Source organism: Schistocerca cancellata, chromosome 5 (genome assembly GCF_023864275.1).
Source record: "Schistocerca cancellata isolate TAMUIC-IGC-003103 chromosome 5, iqSchCanc2.1, whole genome shotgun sequence".
Classification (NCBI taxonomy): Eukaryota; Metazoa; Arthropoda; class Insecta; order Orthoptera; family Acrididae; genus Schistocerca; species Schistocerca cancellata.
The window spans coordinates 626,929,092-626,952,446 of record NC_064630.1 but is presented as its reverse complement, the minus strand read 5'-3'; the positions used below and the strand labels follow the sequence as shown (position 1 = coordinate 626,952,446).

General features: G+C 43.6%; 1 protein-coding gene across 5 annotated transcripts in view; it reads left to right on the top strand.

Moving 5' to 3' along the window:
- The window catches only part of LOC126188873 (gamma-aminobutyric acid receptor subunit beta), a 621,229-nt gene that overhangs the window by 307,599 nt on the left and 290,275 nt on the right, over nt 1–23,355 (top strand). The gene's annotated exons all lie outside the window — the stretch shown is intronic.

Below are 23,355 nucleotides of genomic sequence, written 5' to 3'. Positions count from 1 at the left end.
GCTTCGGATGAGCAAATGATTGCTCACGCTGTAGCCCTTCACTGAAAAAAACTTCGATAATCGTCTAATGATACAATAATTTGACGATGTTCTCTGCGCGTCTATGTGCACAGGTATACACTCACTAGTTTACGACACGCCCAGTAATACCGAAGGAGTGGGTACATGGGTTCAGAAAAAGGGAAAATATTTGTTATTACCTTACAACGGGTTCAGTTATACGGGAGAAGAGGTAGGGGCAATTCAAGATTCCTCAAAAAATCGACCGTAGTGCAGCCCATGAACAAAGCAAACTAAACTCAAATAACAGTATCCTGGTAGTTGAAGATTACGCTAGGCAGATAATTTTTTGTATGAGAGCCATTGCACGGATATTTCCTGTTACGGTGCAATGAGAAAAATATATGCCACAATATATTCCACTCCCCTGCTCTTGCAGAGTGCACTATCAACAGTAATCTCATGTAGCCCTGATTATTATTACATGAAAGTCAATTTCCTTGCAGCTGTATTTTTTATTTTAATTTGTTCATCTCGTATTTGGGCGATCTATTTCAAGACAATATTGTCTCATCTACAGGTACCTGTTAGGCGTGCCCCATGAGCCGAATGCCGTAAGCACTGTACCTCTCTTTCCATCAAGAGAGGCGCCTATGACACGTCCTGCACACAGTTCAATATTTCGTTTCGAATACTCTCTGCTCTCTGCCTTGTGTTTTACACTATCACTCTGTGTGACACACGCGTCACAGCCGCCTCTATTGATGGTTACAGTTCTTACGGCATTACATTCATGGAGCATGTCTATCAGCTACCCGAAAATCAGGCAGTACAATCAGTATCAAAAAGGACTTAACAATTTTGAACATTCGTACAAACTTACGCATACGCCTTACAGACTTAGTCTTGGTATCATCTGTAAGTAAAATAGATCACGTTTTGACTTACAAGGTACGCTAGTACACCATTGCACCGTCGCAAGCGCTTGCGGCAATTGAAGCAAAGATGGCTGACATTGTTGGTCCCGAGCGTGCACACTATTTTGGTTTGAATAGTCAAAGTCTGCGACAACTGTGCAACGTAATTTTCGTACAGAGTATGAAAATGATTGCCCCAGTAGTCCGACTATTTACGAGCGGCATAAGTGTTTTACTGAAACTGGATGTTCGGTAAGACATAGGAAATCTTCAGGCCGTGCCCGTGCGCTTGGCGACGTGGTAGAGCAAGTGAAACAAAGATTTGAAAGCAATCCTACAAAATCTACCCGGGTCCTTCTCGAGAGCTAGGCATCCCACCTTGTGCGTTTCACCCTTACTGCCTTCTCTACCAGAGCTCATAGCTGGACTCTTCCTGACAGCTGAACAAGTCACACCTGACATGCTGCAGGCAGTATGGCAAGAAATCTATTTCAGATGGGATGTGTGCTGCATGTCCAATCGATGTCTCATTGAACCTTTCCAGTTAAGTTTATGTCTATTGCTACAAGTTGATATATTTTGCTATAAAATCGCACCACAACAGTGTCTGCAAATAAAATGAATTTTCGAAGTTATATAGTCCTTTTTAATATATCCAATATTGTGTCGAAATCGACTGTACATACGTGAGATAAACATTAAAATAAAATAAAAAATACAGCTGTGAGGAAATTGACTTTAATTAGAATAAATAAAATACAGTTGAATATTATATGGATAATCAGTACACAGCCGACACCACGAAAATTGTTACGTTTGGAGGTAGCCAAACTCGCTAATGCACCAGGTTTATCTTGAATCTCAGGAAGTCGGTTCGGAATCTGGAGGTGGGATGAGTATTCAGCACCAGTATTTGGCAGGGAAGGGGAGAAGAGGTGATGACATAAAGTATCCGATCGCGAAAAAGGGGCCTTTGTGCAAGGAGGAAGTAAACCCTTTACGATTACTCGGCCGAAGAAAACAATATGCTAAAAAACTATGCCTTAAGAGACAATAAAGTCCCAACGGTACCGACCGGTCGCCGTGTCATCCTCATGACGCGGTCGTCACTGGGTGCGGATATGGAGGGGAATATGGTCAGCATACCGCCCTCCTGGCCGTATGTCAGTGTACGAACTACTTCTCAATCAAGTAGCTCCTCAGTTTGCCTCACAAGAGCTGAGTGCACCACACCTCTCGGCAGACCGGATGGTCACCCATCCAATTGTTAACCCAGCCCGGCAGCGCTTAACTTCGATGATTCGACAGGAACCGATCTTACCACAGCGGCAAGGTGGTTGGCCCCAACAATACCACATAACAATCTTTTGAGTGCTGCGCTTGCCAGCGTCACGGTACTGTACATCATACTCTCTCTCTTTCACCCAACGGACGCGGGAAAGCAGGAGACCTTATTTTACATGTGGTTCATGCAACAGTTTGTACTTGGCGTCCTCTACTCTTTCTAGGAGCTTGAAACGGTAATTTACAAAGACAGTGTACACAGTATCTCATGGTTTCACGTACATCACATATCTACATATAATAAGCTAGAAAGATGTATAGAAATGAGGTTTCCGGTTAGTGACAGAAAGCTGAGACGCCAAAATTTGCTATATAATGAACACACATTTACTAACCAAAACATAGATGTGTTCACGGCTTTAATTGAAAAATGAATTAGCCGGCCGAAGTGGCCGTGCGGTTAAAGGCGCTGCAGTCTGGAACCGCAAGGCCGCTACGGTCGCAGGTTCGAATCCTGCCTCTGGCATGGATGTTTGTGATGTCCTTAGGTTAGTTAGGTTTAACTATTTCTAAGTTCTAGGGGACTAATGACCTCAGCAGTTGAGTCCCATAGTACTCAGAGCCATTAGAACCATTAGAAAAATGAATTAGAAACTCCAGAAATGAGTACAGTTACGTAACACTTGCTAGTCTGTGTACTCACAGCTTTCGCAAGTATTGTGTCAAAAATGATGTTCCGATATCTTGAGCGGTATATGAAATAATAGTGATATTTTACATTATTAAACATTATCAAGTGTAACTTTCTTCATTTTATTAAAATAAAACCAAACAACAAAATCAAATCCAAATTCACGTATAATGTAAATTCAGCGTAGCATTTTCCGACAGTTGACTTACAACAGTGAATACGTTTCATGATCACACATAGGTCTTTCCCAACTAACAATGAGGGGGCTTTGAATCTTTGACTTTCTCGCTGCGTGCAGATATGGCCAGCTCTTTAGAGATCTCGATTTTTCATTTTCTGGATAGCATAAAAGCTGATACTTAGGTCGAATTGCTGCTCTGTTGAAATGCTGTGTCAGTTTTATGTGATCTCCTGTAGGGTTATGGTGGAACTGCACATATGCGACGGCCAGAAAAGTGTTCATCGTTTGCTCCTGTCTGATTTGCCAGCGTTCGCTCTGGAGACAGGTTTTCTCCTGTTAGGGCGACACACTTTTGGCCACGTACAGGACCGGCGCCTCGGCAGGACGGAGCCCTTCCTCCCTCCCTCTTCGCCCTCCCTGCTCCCCACCCCCTGGAGACCCCCCACCATTCTCCACCTCCCCCCACACAACTGCCAAACTACTCCCACATCACAGCACCCCACGAGCTCCATCACTGGAATAGCGTTGCCCCTTCCCCGCAGACGAAACTTTTGAAGTAATATGGAGTAAAGTTACCGTTCTCAAGAAAAAACAAAGGCGGAACAAAAAACTTGTTACAGCATCTTCGCTCCGTCACACGTGTACGCAACTTTTCACGCCTCTGTTGTCCATTCTTTTTCATTTATTATGTCACTTTACCAACAACAGTATCTCATCTCCCTGAGGGAAGCAATAAAGGAAATGATCCTTCCAACTTTACTCACTTTCCCCTCATAAATTTATTCTTACAAATTCAGAAAGTGCGTCAACAGTATATCTGTTTCTTTACTTTGGAATACCACCTTAATAAAAATAAATGACCTCAAAGTCACTACTATATTATGGCGTGACGCACAGTGCTAATCGGAATAAACATAAAAGAGAGACAGACAGACAGACAGAAGTTTTGAGGCATATACAAATTGTGTGACACGTTCTATGACAAAGATGAGAAAACAGCTGAGGTGTAGTTAACTTCTGCTGTTGTAGACAGACCTCACTTTTGCCTTTATAGGCCCAGAGTTCTATACACAGAAGTGGCTTAGTAAGTCTCTTGACCCGTCGCAGTTCCTTCCATTTCTTGCGAGGAAGAGAATCGTTACCATGTGAACTATTATGTTGGTGCATAAGTTCGTAGCGTTTTTGTTTTGCATGTGGATATTCCAGATGGTATGGGTTTATTTATCGATGGCCATTTTTTATTTATAGTTCACTGTTGCCATTTGAGTTTACATAATATCATTTTGTCATTTGGAGATGGAGAGAGGAGCTGTGGACTCTAGAAAATGGAGCGTCAAGTGAAGAAATCGGAACATTTCCGACATATTCCTCCGTTTGAGTTGAATAGGGAGGTGACAGCTGTGGAGGAAGCCAGAAACATTTGCGCCGTGTATGGGGATCATGTCAGTGATAGAGCACGAGAAAAAAATTGTTTTCTCATATTAAGGAGGATCTTTTTGACATTAGTGACTCTCCATATTCAGGAAGACCTTCGGGGTTTGGTGAAGATCGGTTAAACGCATTAATCCACAGTTATCCATGTCAGAGTACTCGAGGACTGGCATATGTGATGAATTGTGATCACTCCACCATCGTGCAATATTTGCGTGTAATGGGGAAAGTTCAGAAATCGGGTGAATGGGTACCGCATGCTCGAAGCCAAAATCACAAAATTCAGCGGTTGGTCACATGTGCATCTCTGCTTGCTAGTCTAGATGAAACTCATGAACAACGACGACTATTCCTACCCTATATAGTTAATGGCGACGAGAAATGGTGTCTTTATGCTAACGTAAGGAAAAGAAAGGCGTGACTGAGCCCAAACAAAGCAGCAACTACCCGTACAAAGATCTGCGCACTTTCACAAAATACAGGGTGATTCAAAAAGAATACCACAACTTTAGGAATTTAAAACTCTGCAACGACAAAAGGCAGAGCTAAGGACTATCTGTCGGCGAATTAAGGGAGCTATAAAGTTTCATTTAGTTGTACATTTGTTCGCTTGAGGCGCTGTTGACTAGGCGTCAGCGTCAGTTGATGCTAAGATGGCGACCGCTCAACAGAAAGCTTTTTGTGTTATTGAGTATGGCAGAAGTGAATCGACGACAGTTCTTCAGCGTGCATTTCGAACGAAGTATGGTGTTAAACCTCCTGATAGGTGGTGTATTAAACGTTGGTATAAACAGTTTACAGAGAATGGGTGTTTGTGCAAAGGGAAAAGTTCTGGACGGCCGAGAACGAGTGATGAAAATGTAGCACGCATCCAGCAAGCATTTGTTCGCAGCCCAGGAAAATCGACTCGCAGAGCTAGCAGAGAGCTGCAAATTCCACAATCAACTGTATGGAGAGTCCTACGAAAAAGGTTAGTTATGAAACCTGAACGTCAACTACCCGAGGCGATGGATCGGCCGACAGGCAGCCCGTGACAGAGCACTTCATCACTGGCCTCCAAGAAGCCCTGATCTTACCCCCTGCGATTTTTTCTTATGGGGATATGTTAAGGATATGGTGTTTCGGCCACCTCTCCCAGCCACCATTGATGATTTGAAACGAGAAATAACAGCAGCTATCCAAACTGTTACGCCTGATATGCTACAGAGAGTGTGGAACGAGTTGGAGTATCGGGTTGATATTGCTCGAGTGTCTGGAGGGGTCCATATTGAACATCTCTGAACTTGTTTTTGAGTGAAAAAAACCTTTTTAAATACTCTTTGTAATGATGTATAACAGAAGGTTATATTATGTTTCTTTCATTAAATACACATGTTTAAAGTTGTGGTATTTTTTTTGAATCACCCTGTATAATGATATGCATCTGGTGGAACAGCGACGGTGTGGCGTACTACGAATTGCTTTTCCGAGGTGTAATCATCACTGCTGACCTTTATTATCAGCAACTGAGACGTCTTGTGGACGCAGTCCAAGATCAACGACCAGAAACGCTTCGTGAAGCGATGCTGCTTCACGATAATGCCCGCCTGCATTCTGCTAGACTCACAGAAAACAGTATACAGGAGCTGGATTGGGAAGTCATTTCACACCCACCCTATTCACCCGATCCTACACCCTTAGTTTCCGCTCTCTAACGAACAAGCTTCTAGGAACTTCCTTTCCGAATGAAAATGAACTCCGAAGATGGTACGACGAGTTGTTCGTATCAGACTCAAGTGATTTCTACAGCCGCCGAATCGAAAATCACCCAAGCGTTAGCAGACTGTCGTAAACAGTGAAGGCGAATATACATTACTAGCTGTTAAAATTGCTACACCAACAAGAAATGCAGATGATAAACGGGTATTCATTGGACAAATATATTATACTAGAACTGACATGTGATTACATTTTCACGCAATTTGGGTGCATAGAACCTGATAAATCAGTAACCAAAACAACCACCTCTGGCCGTAATAACGGCCTTGATACGCCTGGGCATTGAATCAAACAGAGCTTGGATGGCGTGTACAGGTACAGCTGCTCATGCAGCTTCAAAACGATACCACAGTTCATCAAGAGTAGCGACTGGCGTATTGTGACGAGCCAGTTGCTCGACCACCATTGACCACTCGTTTTCAGTTGGTGAGAGATCTGGAGAATGTGCTGGCCAGGGCAGCAGTCGAACATTTTCTGTATCCAGAAAGGCCCGTACAGGACTTGAAACATGCGGTCGTGCATTATCCTGCTGAAATGTAGGATTTCGCAGGGATAGAATGAAGGGTAGGGCCACGGGTCGTAGCACATCTGAAATTTAACGTCCACTGTTCAAAGTGCCGTCAATGCGAACAAGAGGTGACGGAGACGTGTAACCAATGGCACCCCATATCATCAGGCCGGGTGATACGCCAGTATGGCGATGACGAATACACGTTTCCAACGTGCGTTCACCGCGATGTCGCCAAACACGGATGCGACCATCATGATGCTGTAAACAGAACCTGGATTCATTCAAACACGGATGCGACCATCATGATGCTGTAAACAGAACCTGGATTCATCCGAAAAAATGACGTTTTGCCATTCGTGCACTCAGGTTCGCCGTTGAGTACACCATCGGAGGCGCTCCTGTGTGTGATGCAGCGTCAAGGGTAGCCGCATGCCATAGTCTCCGAGCTGATAATCCGTGCTGCTGCAAACGTTGAATTGTTCGTGCAGATGGTTCTTGTCTTGCAAACGTCCCCGTCTGTTGACTCAGGGATCGAGACGTGGCTGCACGATCCGTTACAGCCATGCGGATAAGATGCCTGTCATCTCGACTGCCCCTCCTGAACCCACCGATTCCATATTCTGCTAACAGTCATTGGATCTCGACCCGCGCGAGCAGCAATGTCGCGATACGATAAACCGCAATCGCGATAGGTTACAATTCGACCTTTATCAAAGTCGGAAACGTGATGGTAAGCATTTCTCCTCCTTACACGAGGCATCACAACAACGTTTCACCAGGCAACGCCGGTCAACTGCTGTTTGTGTATGAGAAATCGGTTGGAAACTGTCGTCATGTCAGCACATTGTAGGTGTCGCCGCCGCCGGCCAACCTTATGTGATTGCTCTGAAAAGCTAATCATTTGCATATTACAGTATCTTTTTCCTGTTGGTTAAATTTCGCGTCTGTAGCTTGTCATCTTCGTGCTGTAGCAAATTTAAAGGACAGTAGTGTATTATTGACGACTAATGCTCTGTTATGTGTATATATTGTCTTTATTAAATTTATGAAACTACGCTACAAAATTATGCACCAGCCACCTTAAATAACGAGAAGTAATAGTCGATGGATGATTAGTGACGTGGTTGCCAACGGTAATAATATCCTCAAATTACTGAAGGCAGATTTCCTAGTAGAGACCAATTACATTCCGATAATTTTGAGACCATACGTACAAGAAATTCTGGGATCACTGCGTACCGTCTCCGGAACATTACGAGTTTCTCTGTCGTCCTCTCAGATAAATTCCCTATAAAAATTGTATTTCGAGACTGGTAGAATTCCCAGTGTCATCCTAACGCGACACCACCACTATCGAATTTCCTATGGCGGAATTGGTGACAAAGTTTATTCTCTTTATCGGTGAATGCCACGCGAACCATTCTGGAAGACGTTATACATATCTTCAGAGCAAATGTCATTCCTCATGTCTCTCCAAAAAATTATAATTTGAAAAGTTATAATTTTAATGTGATGACTCGCGTACAGCATTCATAACATGAAAAGAAAAACTCATGATGAACACGGTAACATTGCTCTAGATGAAACGATCGCCCGATTTGGCGTAGCGAGTAACTAGAGCAGCAGTACAGCACACATAGCTATTTATGACGTTGTGGATAACTGTGGCCGACCACTGGATTTTTAGGGTTTCTTCCAGCGTGCAGAATCCCGAAGGAGATGACTACAAAGAAACCCACGGCTCCCGAGCGCATCCCAAATCAGGGTCGCCCTGCGCTTTACTGTTTGCTGGTGAACTTGTCCACGAGACGAACTTTGAGCCATAGAGCTCTGTCGTCTTCACACAATAAGTCATGACCCGTTGTTACAAAATTCAGGTGAGTTTTCTTAAACTCTTAACCACTACAGATCAATCCGAGCTAATAATTCGACAGAGCACTAAATTCTATCCTTCCTCCCAAGAACGGTATAATGAGCATAGTAATAAATATTAATGTCACCATTCGGTGCAAAAAAGATAAATCCTTCCTCTTGCCACGGCATTCCTTTCAGTGATGGCTTTTGATGCTAATATGTCAAAGTTTCTTGATATAAGAGTAACACAATAGCTATCATTTGCAAGCCAAACTAGCTCTAGCGGAACAGTCCTCCAAGGATCTACAACCGACCTTCGTACAGGTTAGCGTGCTCACTGTAAACACTACCTCCTGTGAACAGCGTGGATTCCCTCTGATTCACTGAACCAAGGTCTGTCTCTATTTGGGAGGCGACGTAGAACGTATTCCTTTGAGTGAAGAGTAGCAAATACCGGTCATCGGCGAGCGCCATGACCTAACCGCTCTCAGCTGCAGATTCGATACGGTCAAATACGGTCAACATGTCGTTAGAATCTATGGAATGTATGAAAAATGATAGGACCATTTGGTGGTTGTCCGTCTCTCTGGCTGTCTCGCAATCTGACACGAACACCTCCAGCCCCGCTCTCGAACTTGTTTCAGTCAACTATTTACACATGATTCAAACGGCCGGCAGTGGTGCTTTACGGTTTAAGCAGTGAAACGTGTGTACATAGCATAGAGGAATTCCAAATCTGGCTGATGGACAGTTCGCGAGTTCCAACAAGAATGCTAACGACACCTGAAACATTCCGCATTTGCTTGTAATTTCTTTTTACGTCCAGTTAGTTTCCTGTGTGGCTATTGAGACTTTTCAAGAAGCCATTACTCGATTATTCTGGATTCATTACGGGAAATAGGGAAGTATTTTAGTCTTTAAGGCTGCAATGGATGTGAATCCTGTTCTTCAAGGAACGAGCACACTGATTAACAACTCCGGTACTTCCCTAACTGGAACGACTGTGAAAGGTTATATCGTTTGCGTGTGGGCTCTGAGCGCTATGGGACTTAACATCTGAGGTGATCAGTCCCCTAGAACTTAGAACTACTTAAATCTAACTGACCTAAGGACATCACACACATCCATGCCCGAGGCAGGATTCAAACCTGCGACCCTAGCGGTCGCGCGGTTCGAGACTGAAGCGCCTAGAACGGCTCGGCCACACCGGCCGGCGTTTGCGTGTGGATTTATAGTGAATACAGACAGTAGGCTGAAATCAACACCGAAATGTGGATTTTATTTCAGACTGGAAAGGGCAGTACTAAAATCATCTAGAATAAACAACTGTAGCATATTTTCCCTAAGGAAAGAAATTGCAGAATATACGAAAAAATGAAACGAAGGAGAATAAGAGATACCGTACCTCACGTGAGTACCGTAGCACATTTTTATTCCGCCATTTTAAACTCTTCCACCAGTTCTGTAATCGCTTTTCACGGAAGCATGCACTACTCGTGATGATTAGCTTTTGTTATCTGAACTGAGAGTTAGCACCGTTTTTCCACCAACTGTACACTTACTCAGTCCCATTGATTTAAGAATTTCGGGTGCTAAAAACTGAACCACGTGCCGTATCCTACGTGAGTAGCCGTTATCAATGTGTTCATCTTCATAAACACTACTCTCACGCCTCGTTGTTTAGAAGGAAATGTAAGTGGGTTGTATTCCTTGGTAAGATACTAACGTTTTCTTGGCGCATACGTCAAATATCTAAGAAAGAAAGAAAACTAGTAAACTGCATAGAGAAATGATCAGTGGTAGCAGCAGTCGTCAGTAGTGGCTCTAAGAGGTGGCACATAACTGTACAGATTATCCAGGGACGCGACCTCCACCATGTTGCATGCCTGCAAACGGCCACAGCAAATCTGGAGTCCCTGGAAGCGCGCCTGTGCCCTGGGCCAACTGACACCTCTGACCTTTCCTGCCGTCTGGAGCCAACGGCCCACGCCAAAGGTCACGCAGGCCCGCGCATGTTTCCACGTGTATATCCCATTGAGACTCTCCGTTGCACACTTAGGACCAAAGTAACTGCCGCCCTTCAAAATTGACAGACGCGCTTTATTAAATCGTTCTCATAACGCTCCTACTTTAGCCAGGTGGTCGAAAGTAATCACCATAAAAGATGCTATTGATGGGACATACCTTCTCTAGGGATACACAGGAGTGGGAATCGGGTGGATGTTAAGCATGGGTAAAAGGCGATTGATAAGCCTCACAAACACCAAGGTGGTGCAAGTCAACATGGGCTCACCTAGTGGAGCACAGGTATGAGGCGTAATGCGTTTGTTATAATTTTCAGCCATGGTATGTTGGCGAGAAGATATCCATAATAAAACTGGAAATTACTTAAAAATAGTAACATTCATTATTCATGTCGTGCTCTGTAGGTAGAATTCTAATAACAGTTTGCATCACAAAGATTGTATTGAGGTCCCTGGTGTGTACTGATTTGTGGCAAGGTTCATTTCTTTCTTTCGAAAGATACTTGGCGGTGCACTGAAGAGTGGCTCCAGCAGCAGTTTGCTCTGGTTTGTCCAGTTCGGTCATACAACGTCAAATCCCCCTCGGTTCCTACCTCTCGTCTCAATTGCTGCACGGAGCACGCAGTACCTTCTCAGCATTACGTTTTCTATCTGTCGAAAGGCCTGTTGCTCAGTGTTAGCACGCCAGTCCTCTCAGGTAACGTACACTATTGGCCATTAAAATTGCTACAACGCGAAGATGACGTGCCAGAGACGCGAAATTTAACCGACAGGAAGATGCTGTGATATGCAAATGATTAGCTTTTCAGAGCATTCACATAAGTTTCCAACCGATTTCTCATACACAAAAAGCAGTTGACCAGCGTTGCCTGGTGAAACGTTGCTGTGATGCCTCGTGTAAGAAGGAGAAATGCGTACCATCACGGAACGCCGTGCTGGATCCCAACGGCCTCGTATCACTAGCAGTCGAGATAACAGGCATCTTATACGCATGGCTGTAATGGATCGTGCAGCCACCTCTCGATCCCTGAGTCAACAGATGGGGACGTTTGGAAGACAACAACCATCTGTACGAACAGTTCGACAACGTTTGCAGCAGCATGGACTATCAGCTCGGAGTCCATGGCTGCGGTTACCCTTGACGCTGTATCACAGACAGGAGAGCCTGCGATGGTCTACTCAACGACGAACCAGGGTGCACGAATAGCAAAACCTCATTTTTCGGATGAATCCAGGTTCTGCTTGCAGCATCATGATGGTCGCATCCGTGTTTGGTGACATCGCGGTGAACGCACATTGGAAGCGTAGATTCGTCATCGCCATACTGGCGTATCACCCGGCGTGATGGTATAGGGTACCATTAGTTACACGTCCCGGTCACCTCTTGTTCGCATTGACGGCACTTTGAACAGTGGACGTTACATTTCAGGTGTGCTACGACCCGTGGCTCTATCCTTCATTCGATCCCTGCGAAACTGTACATTTCAGCAGGATAATGCACGACCACATGTTGCAAGTCCTGTAGGGGCCTTTCTGGATACAGAAAGTGTTCGACTGCTGCCCTGGCCAGCACATTCTCCAGATCTCTCACAAACTGAAAACGTCTGGTCAATGGTGACTGAGTGAACGGCTCGTCACAGTAGACCAGTCACTACTCTTGATGAACTGTGGTATCGTGTTGAAGCTACATGGGCAGCTGTACCTGTACACGCCATCCTAGCTCTGTTTGACTCAATGCCCAGGCGCATCAAGGCCGTTATTACGGCCAGAGGTGGTTGTTCTGGGTAGTGATTTCTCAGGATCTATGCACCCAAATTGCGTGAAAATGTAATCACATGTCAGTTCTAGTATAATATATTTGTCCAATGAATACCCGTTTATCATCTGCATTTCTTGTTGGTGTAGTAATTTTAATGGCCAGTAGTGTAGTTAAAAGGAATTTAATCATTCAATAATAACATTAGCACTTTCAAAATCTCCGTAACAGATTATAAATTTTCTCTGAACTACACTTCGAATCCAGATTTCGAAAAGTGTCCACCAGTGCATTGCGACTGTCAGCTAAAGTTTACCTTCAGAATTTCACAACCTTACGAAGTCTCCAGTCAGACACATGCCATTTCTCACGGGAAAGGGCTTTTGAGATTCTCAATTCATCCACGAACATTTTTTGTATGATCCTACTGGCTAGCAGCTAACATGTATCCATCAACAGAGCTCATTCACCACTCACTCAACTTTTTCTTATGCAGAATTCAGTTGTGAATATTATGTACCTACTAACGTGACCAAATCAGCAATCTCAAAAATCATAATACGCCCACAGTAACGAAAATTATTTCACCGAAATACTTCAGGAAAAATACCTAAAGTAGGCATCCGATAAGCGCTAAACCTTCTATGCGACCATGATTAAATTCCTTTATCAGATAATAAATACTCTTGAGTGCTGTAGCAGAGTTTCCATGAAATATCCACACCTCATGTAATATCCACGCAGCAGCCCCTTATTTTAGAGATTTCCATGTTATACTCGAGCTCTTCCACTTCTACCACACGCGTGACACTTGTCACTTACGATACCTTCTATCAAACAAGTACGTTTCCCATCTGTTTGAAAGACTAAACAAAGCTACTACAAGTATCACATTTACAAAAATTATTTACATTTATTTCGATGTAATTTACTAGGCGTATCATTGCAGCCACATATAGCAAGAGAACAACCTGCTAGTCTGTAAGGAAAGCGTTTCTGGACACAGTTAATCACAACGAGATATATGTTTAAAATCGACTGCGAAAAAGGTGCGGCTTGATAAGTAACGTCGGAACCTCTGTCTTTTCTTATAACCGTGAAGAAATGTCATATCTACGAGAACGGAAAATATGTATTTATTTTTCTACTCATGAGGAATGGGCTGAATGAAAAATACTGCAAATGTACCAAATTTTACGTTCTAAAGTGGAACTACTTTATTTCACGCACTACTAGTGAAGAAATTTTTATTGGTCTCGACACTTCTTATGAATCGTATTTAACTGCTCTCTCCACATAGGAGGAATGTGAAGGGGCAACGACAACTTCAAAACACTCATGTGGAATAAGCTACAGTTAAATTTGATTTCACACAAAATTAAAATGATTCGCACAGAAAAGTGATGGAACGCTGCTGCACTTGGAATCGCTTTGGGAAACGCAGTAGTAGATTCGCTGTGTACGCCGGACACAGTTTCCTGTCTCCCAGTCCCAACACATTTCCTCCCTCTGACGATGGGCCTAGACACCGATACCAGACCGTCTAAACGTATGGTACATCGTGCTTAGGTATTTCACACGCTGGTGGACTTACCAGTTTCACATGCGGCGGCATTTTCATGAATTCCTGCGTACACAACACAATGACACCTCGTTCCGTTACCTATAAAGGTCGGGAAAAATTCTGGGTAGTGTGGATAATCCACAAACTGAATTCACATAAAACTTACTAACAAACAAACAGCAAAATTGAATTTTGTCACCAAAAAGACATTACTGTTAAGATAATTTGCAGAAATCTCTTATTCCTTCCTTACAATTTACGTGACTGGCATGTAATTGTAAATGTCCACGTCACACATTTACCCCCGAAGAAAGACTAGCCGTGAGCTGCGTGCGCCAAATCACAAATTAATCGCTTACGATGTGACGCAATCTCGAATTATTAATCTTCTAGAAATAGTATGCATTTAATAGTATTGTATATCTATTAAGAGAATGTAATACCATGCAATTATACGCTGTTTTCTTTTTAATAGATGGAAGTGTTACTCGAGATATACTCATCTAAAATATTGGACTTCACGTACTTACTGCCATCAGTTGTTAAGTCGTATTTTAATATGTTTCGTCCCTATTTGCTGCAAACGGACCAGTGTAGTAACAATGTACACCTTTGATGACGAATATATTTGAGCTGTTACGAAAACCATGCTATGAGACTAAAATTTGGTTTCCAATTAAACTTGAAAGTATGGTTTCCTCTGCGGCTGCCAGCAATAGGACATGTTCTTGTAAGATGGTATGTCTCGAAGAACGCTTTCACTTATAGTAAGACTTGTACTCTGTAGTGATATTGCCACGAAGTGCTGATGGAGCTCCATAGAGCTGCAGGTAGCGGGTAGTGTAAGAGACACGTCGCGGTTGTTGTAAACACGCCGGTACGCAACGCGGCTGCCGAGTGGCCGCTTGTGCGCGACGGAGGCGCCAATGAAGAGCTTCATTATCAGGGCCCAGGCGCGCCGCAAATAAGGCGTCAATCAGCGCGGTCCGAGGGCCCTCCCACGCGGAGTGGAGAGCAGGGGAGAGCCTCCTCACAGCGGCCCAGCGCGAGTGCCTTGAGCTCCGAAGACACTGCACCGCAACAGATCCGCTCTCCACACCCACGCACCCTCTCATAATCTCCTTCAGCGCCCTTGCTCATCCATTCAAAGTCTACCGCGGATGATTTTCGTAAAATTATTATCATAAGCGACACAAACACCGAGCAAACGTACTAGTACAGGGTTACTCATAAGTACCTGCAGCGTTTCAGAAGACGACTGAGTGAAAGCTATAAGATAAGATAGTGAAAGGGGACGAAATTTTAATAGTCATGGGTGACTGGAATTCGGCAGTAGGAAAAGGGAGAGAAGCAAAAGTAGTAGGTGAATACGGACTGGGGGTAAGAAATGAAAGAGGAGGCCGCCTGATAGAATTTTGCACAGAGCATAACTTAATTGTAGCTAACACTTTGTTCATGAATCATAAAAGACGGTTGTATGCATGGAAGAAGCCTGGAGATACTGACAGGTTTCAGATAGATTATATAATGGTAAGACAGAGATTTAGGAACCAGGTTTTAAATTGTAAGACATTTCCAGGGGCAGATGTGAACTCTGACCACAATCTATTGGTTATGAACTGTAGATTAAAACTGAAGAAACAGCAAAAAGGTGGGAATTTAAGGAGGTGGGACCTGGATAAACTGACTAAACCAGAGGTTTCACAGAGTTTCAGGGAGAGCATAACGGAACAATTGATAGGAATGGGGGAAAGAAATACAGTACAAGAAGAGTGGTTAGCTTTGAGGGATGAAGTACTGAAGGCAGCAGAGGATGAAGTAGGTAACAAGACGAGGGCTAGTAGAAATCCTTGGGTAACAGAAGAAATATTGGATTTAATTGATGAAAGGAGAAAATATTAAAATGCAGTAAATGAAGCAGGCAAAACGGAATACAAACGTCTCAAAAATGAGATCGAGATCGACAGGAAGTGAAAAAGGGCTAAGCCGGGATGGCTAGAGGACAAATGTAAGGATGTAGAGGCTTATCGCACTAGGGTTACGACAGATACTGCCTACAGGAAAATTAAAGAGACCTTTGGAGAAAAGAAAACCACTTGTATGAATATCAAGAGCTCAGATGGAAACCCAATTCTAAGCAAAGAAGGAATAGCAGAAAGGTGGAAGGAGTATACAGACGGTCTCTACTGGGTGAAGAGTTTGACAGAGCACTGAAAGATCTAAGTCGAAACAAGGCCCCAGAAGTCGACAACATTCCATTAGAACTACTGACAGCCTTGGGAGAGCCAGTTCTGACAAAACTCTACCATCTGGTGAGCAAGATGTATGAGACAGGCGAAATATCCTCAGACTTCAAGAAGAATATAATAATTCCAATCCCAAAGAAAGCAGGTGTTGACAGAGGTGAAAATTACCGAACCATCAGTTTAATAAGTCACGGCTGCAAAATGCTAACGCGAATTCTTTACAGACGAATGGAAAAACTAGTAGAAGCCGACCTCGGGGAAGATCAGTTTGGATTCCGTAGAAATACTGGAACACGTGAGACAATACTGACTCCACTACCTATCTTAGAAGCTAGATTAAGGAAAGGCAAACCTACGTTTCTAGCATTTGTAGACTTAGAGAAGGCTTTTGACAATGTTGACTGGAACACTCTCTTTCAAATTCTAAAGGTGGCAGGGGTAAAATACAGGGAAGGAAAGGCTATTTACAATTTGTACAGAAACCAGATGGCGTTTATAAGAGTCGAGGGACATGAAAGGGAAGCAGTGGTTGGGAAGGGAGTGAGACGGGGTTGTAGCCTCTCCCCGATGTTATTCAATCTTTGTATTGAGCAAGCAGTGAAGAAAACAAAAGAAAAATTCGGAGTAGGTATTAAAATCCATGGAGAATAAATAAAAACTTTGAGGTTCGCCGATGATATTGTAATTCTGTCAGAGACAGCAAAGGACTTGGAAGAGCAGTTGAACGGAATGCACAGTGTCATGAAAGGAAGGTATAAGATGAACATCAACAAAAGCAAAACGAAGATAATGGAATGTAGTCGAATTAAGTCGGGTGATGCTGAGGGAATTAGATTAGGAAATGAGACACTTAAAGTAGTAAAGGAGTTTTCCTATTTGGGGAGCAAAATAATTGATGATGGTCGAAGTAGAGAGGATATCAAATGTAGACTGGCAATCGCAAGGAAAGTGTTTCTAAAGAAGAGAAATTTGTTAACATCGAGTATAGATTTAAGTGTCAGGAAGTCGTTTCTGAAAGTATTTGTATGGAGTGTAGTCATGTATGGAAGTGAAACGTGGACGATAAATAGACAAGAAGAGACTAGAAGCTTTCGAAATATGGTACTAAAGAAGAATGCTGAAGCTTAGATGGGTAGATCACATAACTAATGAGGAGGTATTGAATGGAATTGTGGAAAAGAGGAGCTTGTGGTACAACTTGACTGAAAGAATGGATCGGTTGGTAGGACTTCTTCTGAGGCATCAAGGGATCACCAATTTAGTATTGGAGGACAGCGTGGAAGGCAAAAATGTAGAGGGAGACCGAGAGATGAATACACTAAGCAGATTCAGAGGGATGTAGGTTGCAGTAGGCACTGGGAGATGAAGAAGCTTGTGCAGGATAGAGAAGCATGGAGAGCTGCATCAAACCAGTCTCGGAACTGAAGACCACAAAAACAACAATGTAAAAATAGATACGCATCAGTTGACAGCGTAAGTTTTTGATTACTTTTTTTTTTAGTCACCAGGCTCCTGGATAGTTTGATGCTGCCCACCACGAATTCCGCTCTTGTTCCTAGCCCTCATCTTCGAGTAGCACTTGTACCCTGCGCCTTCGATTATCTGCTGGGTGCCTTTCAACCTCTGTCTCCCCTGCCCTCTACAGTGCTCTCTAGCACCATGGAAGCTACTAACATCAGTCTTCACGTAAGTCCTGTTATCTGGTTCTTTGGTCTTGTCAGATTTTCCACACATTCCCTCCTGTGTCGATTCAGAGTAGAACCTACTCATTCTTTATCATTATCCTAATTTTCAATATCCTTCTACAGCAGCCCGTCTACTCTTTTCTTCTCCGGTGATCCCACATTCCATCATTCACAACCACTCAATGCTGTTCTCCAACCGTACAGTCTCAGAAATTTCTAACTTAAATTAAGGTCTATTGTTGACAATATCAGACTTCTCTTGGCCAAGAATACCCACTTTACCTGTGCTAGTCTGATTTTCATGTCCTCTTAGTTCGTCCGTCATACGTTATTTCACTTCCAAGTTAGCAAGATTACCTAACTTGGTCTACTTGGTAGCCGCCAATTTTAATATTAAGTTTACCGATGTTTTACTTTCGGGTACTCCTCATTATTACCTTCTCCGATTTCCTCTCAGTCCATATTCTGTACTTATTGGACTGTTCATTCCTCAATTCATCTTCATATTCACTGAGGACAGCAATGTCTCCTGTGCCTAGCCCTTCGAGTAGTACTTGTACCCTGCACCTTCAATTATCTGCTGGATGCCTTCCAACCTCTGTCTCCCCTGCTCTCTGCAGTACTCTCTAGCACCATGGAAGTTATTAACATAAGACTTCACATAAGTCCTGTTATCCGGTTCTGCGGTCTTGTCAGTTTTTCCACACATTCCCTCCTGCGTCGATTCAGAGTAGATCCTTCTCATTCTTTATCATCATCCTAATTTTCAATATTCATTTACAGTAGCCGGTCTACTCTTTTCTTTTCCTGTGATCCCACACTCCTTTATTCACAACCACACAGTGCTGTTCTCCAACGGTACAGTCTCAGAAATTTCTACCTCAAATCAGGGCCTATGTTTGACAATACCAGACTTCTCTTGGCCAAGAATACCCTCTTTACCTGTGCTATTCTGATTTTTATGTCGTCTTTGTTCGTCCGTTATACGTTATTTTACTTCCAAGTTAGCACGATTACCTACCTCGGTCTACTTGGTAGTCACCAATTTTAATATTAAATTTATCGCTGATTTACTTTCGGGTACTCCTCATTACTACCTTCTACGATTTCCTCTCGGTCATTCCTCAATTCATCTTCATATTCACTGAGGACAGCAGTGTCATCAGTGACTCTAATCATTGATATCCTTTCACCCAAAATTTTGATCCCATTCTCGAATCTGTTTTTTGTTTTCCTCGTTGTTTCTTCGATGTACAGATTGAGCAGTAGGAACAAAAGATTCTATCACTGTCTCACACCCATTTTAATCCTACACTTCGTTCTTGGTTTTTCCCTCTATTGTTCCCTCTTGGTTTACGTACGTCTTTGCCTGCAGCTTACTTCTATTTTTCTCTAAATTTCAAACGTATTTCATCACGTTACACTATCGAACGCTTTTTCTAAGTCGACAAATCCAATGATCGGGTCTTGATTTTTCTTAAGTCTTGCTTCAGGTATCAATCACAAACATCGGAACTGCCTCTCTGGTACCTTTACCTTTCTGAAAACCAAATTGATCGTCCTCTAAAATCGATTTTAGATTTTTCTGCACATTATTCGTATTAGCAGCTTGAATGCCTGAGATGTTATACTGATTGTGTGATAATTCTTGCACTTGTGTACCCTTTCTATCTTCGGAATTGTGTAGATGATATTTTTTCGAAAGTCAAAAAATGGTTCAAATGGCTCTGAGCACTATGGGACTTAACATCTATGGTCATCAGTCCCCTATAACTTAGAACTACTTAAACCTAACTAACCTAAGGACATCACACAACACCCAGTCATCACGAGGCAGAGAAAATCCCTGACCCCGCCGGGAATCGAACCCGGGAACCCGGGCGCGGGAAGCGAGAACGCTACCGCACGACCACGAGCTGCGGACTTTTCGAAAGTCTCACGGAACGTCTCCAAGTCTGATTCATACTACACAACACACCCAGCCTGAATAGCCATTTGGTTGCCACTTTCCCCAATGATTTTAGAGATTCCAAAGTGGTATTATTTACCTCTTCTGCCTTATCTGATTGCAAGTCTTCTCTAGTCTTGTCCATTTCTAATCCTGGATTCCCCAGTCTCCCGTATCAACTCCCACTTCTTCGTCTATCACATCATAATACAGTAGAGCCCGCTCGTACAGACCTTCAATGTACTCTTTCCTTCTACCCGTCCTGTCCTCTGCGTTTAAAAGTGGAATTACCGTTGCCTTTTTGATATTGACACCCTTACTTTCAATTCCACCGAAGAAAGCCGGCCGAAGTGGCCGTGCGGTTCTAGGCGCTGCAGTCTGGGTCCGCGCGACTGCTACGGTCGCAGGTTCGAATCCTGCCTCGGGTATGGATGTGTGTGATGTCCATAGGTTAGTTAGGTTTAACTAGTTTTAAGTTCTAGGGGACTAATGACCTCAGACGTTGAGTCCCATAGTGCTCAGAGCCATTTGAAATTAATTCCACCGAAGATTGTGTTTACTTTTCTGTATGCCGAATCCGTTCTTCCTTTTCGATTTCTTCTAATTTTTCTGCAGCCTTTTCGCCTTAAATTCCATGCACTTCCTATTTATTTCATTCATAAATTACTTATGTCACTCTATTCCTGTCTTTTTTGTCCTCCTCCTTCATTGATAAGGTGAAGCATTTCTCTCCTGTTACCAGTTACCTTCCTTATATCTACGTTTGTCTCCCTAACTTCTGTGCTTGAACTTTTTATTGATGTCCAGACCTCTTCAACTCTCTGCAGCGATATTCATTATCACTGTATCGATAGCCACAGAGAACTTCAAACGTGCTTCATCACTCATTAGTAATTCAGTAACCCACTTAGTTACAAATTGATTCTTCCTGATGATGCTTTTAAACTTCAGTCTGCTCTTTATCAGTACTAAATAGTAATCCGAGTCTATACCTGCTTCTGACTTCTGAGTACACTTTACTATCCAATATCTCGTTTAGAAATCTCTTCCCGTGAATCCAGGCCGCTTTCAATCATGTCTCTTCTTGCGACTTCTGAACAGTGTATTCGTTATCACTTACATTACAGGAGCTCAATATGGTCACCGTTTGTGATGCAGCAAACGTTAATACGGCCTTGAAGTAGCTGACAAGAATTCCCTGTGAATGTGCGGTAGCAATCCGCTTTGTAGGTCCCTTATTGCGTTGCCTACACGCAAACGGGAACTAATTCAATGCCGCAGTGTGGAGTGGACGATTTATCCACGTGTTCTGACTTTACTGCCTCCTAATACAATTACACCGCGGTACACAAAATGAATCGAAACTTGGAGAAATGCTGCATCCACGAATATTTATCATTTTTCTCTAAGTCTTAGTTTTCACTCAGTCATCTAATGAAACTCTGGAGCTGCTACCGAATAACTTTCTATTTAAACTATAAATTAGGCTTCTATAACAAGATGACTAATGCAACGGGAAAAGTAAAAAATCAAAACTTTACGAAATAAAAACAGAAACACTTCTCCCAAAATAGCAGAATAAAAAGATGGACACTAGAGTGCGAATAGACGGCATCATGAACGTCGACTTAGGTGGCGGGTTTCTTAACCGAAAACAAGGAACAAAAAAAGAATAACACATAACCACAAATGTTTCCCTTCAGTTATTATTGGCAGTACGTGTGCAGCTATATAAGGCCAAAATTCGATCTCCTCGTGAATTCCTCTTGATTTCTACATAATATTCTCCAAGCATTGTGCATTAGGCTGATATTTTACTGAAATTCTTCGAGATATATAGGGTGAATGTTAATATAGCCGATAAACTGCAAGGACGGGTTCGTGACTGGAAACGGAGGAAAGAGTTCCTGTGAACCAGAATAAGATTTTCACTCTGCAGCGGAGTGTGCGCTGATATGAAACTTCCTGGCAGATTAAAACTGTGTGCCGGACCGAGACTCGAACTCGGGACCTTTGTCTTTTGCGGGCAAGTGCTCTACCATCTGAGCTACCCAAGCACGACTCACGCCGCGTCCTCACAGCTGTACTTCTGCCAGGAGAGCTTCTGTAAAGTTTGGAAGGTAGGAGACGAGGTACTGGCAGAAGTAAAGCTGTGAGGACGCGGCGTGAGTCGTGCTTGGGTAGCTCAGATGGTAGAGCACTTGCCCGCAAAAGGCAAAGGTCCCGAGTTCGAGTCTCGGTCCGGCACACAGTTTTAATCTGCCAGGAAGTTTCAGTTCCAGTGAACATGTGTCCGGAAATGCGTGATTTGCTAGATGGCGCTGACGAACGACAGTTCCTGTGAAAAAGTGCAGTGCGTTCCCTGTGCGTTGCAAGCAGTGTGATTGACACAGCGTACTGTAAGCAGAATGGTTCGTTATTCATATAGTCGAGATGCTGTTTGCGTACGGCCAAGCAGACGCAAACGGTCGAGAGGCAGCACGCCTATACCATAACAAGTACTTTCACAGACACCAACTACATTACAGCACATTTCAACCCTTTCTGACGTCTGTGTGATCATGGGTCCTTCAGACAGACGAATATGCAAGGAGGCGGCGGACTCTGCTTACAGGACAGGTTCAACAGAATACTGAGACGAATCCTAGTACAAGCTCCAGGCAGGTGGCCCGCCAGCATGTTGTAAGCCAAAGTACGATTATGTGTGTCCTGCACGACCACCGCTACCATCCCCATCACGTGGAATCCCATGGAGGCCACCTTTGAATATCTGTTGTGACGTGGATGCTATTCGGCTCTGCAGTTTGTCGGTTTTACACTCCTGGAAATTGAAATAAGAACACCGTGAATTCATTGTCCCAGGTAGGGGAAACTTTATTGACACATTCCTGGGGTCAGATACATCACATGATCACACTGACAGAACCACAGGCACATAGACACAGGCAACAAAGCATGCACAATGTCGGCACTAGTACAGTGTATATCCACCTTTCGCAGGAATGCAGGCTGCTATTCTCCCATGGAGACGATCGTAGAGATGCTGGATGTAGTCCTGTGGAACGGTTTGCCATGCCATTTCCACCTGGCGCCTCAGTTGGACCAGCGTTCGTGCTGGACGTGCAGACCGCGTGAGACGACGCTTCATCCAGTCCCAAACATGCTCAATGGGGGACAGATCCGGAGATCTTGCTGGCCAGGGTAGTTGACTTACACCTTCTAGAGCACGTTGGGTGGCACGGGATACATGCGGACGTGCATTGTCCTGTTGGAACAGCAAGTTCCCTTGCCGGTCTAGGAATGGTAGAACGATGGGTTCGATGACGGTTTGGATGTACCGTGCACTATTCAGTGTCCCCTCGACGATCACCAGTGGTGTACGGCCAGTGTAGGAGATCGCTCCCCACACCATGATGCCGGGTGTTGGCCCTGTGTGCCTCGGTCGTATGCAGTCCTGATTGTGGCACTCACCTGCACGGCGCCAAACACGCATACGACCATCATT